This window comes from Stenella coeruleoalba (assembly GCF_951394435.1).
Source record: "Stenella coeruleoalba genome assembly, chromosome: 15".
Lineage (NCBI taxonomy): Eukaryota > Metazoa > Chordata > Mammalia > Artiodactyla > Delphinidae > Stenella > Stenella coeruleoalba.
In genome coordinates, this window is record NC_137161.1 from 83265014 (window position 1) to 83266186 (window position 1173).

Genomic DNA, 1173 nt, shown 5'->3' on the forward strand with positions numbered 1-1173 from the left:
AGCTCATACTTTTCTTTCCCCTCTTTGTCCAGTGACATTAGAAGTCACCAGTCAATCTCATTATACTTGTTAATTTAACAAAATGTTTTAAGGTATCATATACAAGGTCACCCAGATCCTTGCTTCTTATAAGTGTTTGATTAAGAGTATCCAGTGGTGATATTTTCTGTATCTCTTTTGCCACATCACACCGTGTACTATGAGGATTCTCTGTACCTCTAGAAATAGAGTCACTACTCTTTGCCACATCTATTTCGAGGTGAGAATGAAGACCATTCTCAGCAATCAGACTGTCGACATTCCAGAAAATGTTGACATTACTCTGAAGGGACGCACACTTATTGTGAAGGGCCCCAGAGGCACCCAGCAGAGGGACTTCAATCACATCAGTGGAGAACTCGGTCTCCTTGGAAAGAAAAAGAAGAGGCTCCGGGTTGACACATGATGGGAGAAAAGAAAGGAACTGGTGACTGTTCGTACTATCTGTAGTCATGTACAGAACGTGATCAAGGGTGTTACCCTGGGCTTCAGTTACAAGATGAGTTCTGCGTATGCTCATTTACCCATCAATGTTGTTATTCAGGAAAATTGTTCTCTTGTAGAAATCCAAGATTTTGGGAGTGAAAAATACATCTGCAGGGTTCAGATGAGGCCAAGTGTTGCTTGTTCAGTATCTCAAGCCCGGAAAGATGAGTTGATTCTTGAAGGAAACGACATTGAACTTGTGTCAAATTCAGCTGCCTTGATTCAGCAAAAGCCACAACAGTTAAAAACAAGGGTATCAGAACATTTTTGGGTGGTATCTATGTTTCTGAAAAAAGAACAGTTCAACAGGTTGTTGAATAAGTTCTGAGTGATCCAGCTACAGAAACTGCAAGAGGCCAGACTCATATGTGCTATTTTTAAAATGAATACAATCTCTTTGGACTTGGGCAATTTTTCTTAAACTGATTATCCTTTCCAACTATTTGGCCAGTAAGCAGTTAAGTAAATTCTAGTGTGGTAAGAACAATAACAGAAGGAATGAGTGTTTTTTTTTTTTTTTTTAGTAAGACTTAATGGGAGAAGTGGCTTGAAGGAATAGCAAGGGTATTTCAGGCAAGAGGAGCATGGGTACTGGTGACAGGCAACACTGTGGTTGTTCAGTATTGGATGAAGAACTTTGAGAGATGT

General features: G+C 39.8%; 1 pseudogene across 1 annotated transcript; it reads left to right on the forward strand.

Annotated features, from left to right (window-relative positions):
• Positions 1–265: 265 nt before the first annotated feature.
• Positions 266–965, forward strand: LOC307198716 (large ribosomal subunit protein uL6-like; annotated as a pseudogene). Its single transcript has one exon. The product of its transcript is annotated as a large ribosomal subunit protein uL6-like (transcript).
• The last annotated feature ends 208 nt before the right edge of the window (positions 966–1173 follow it).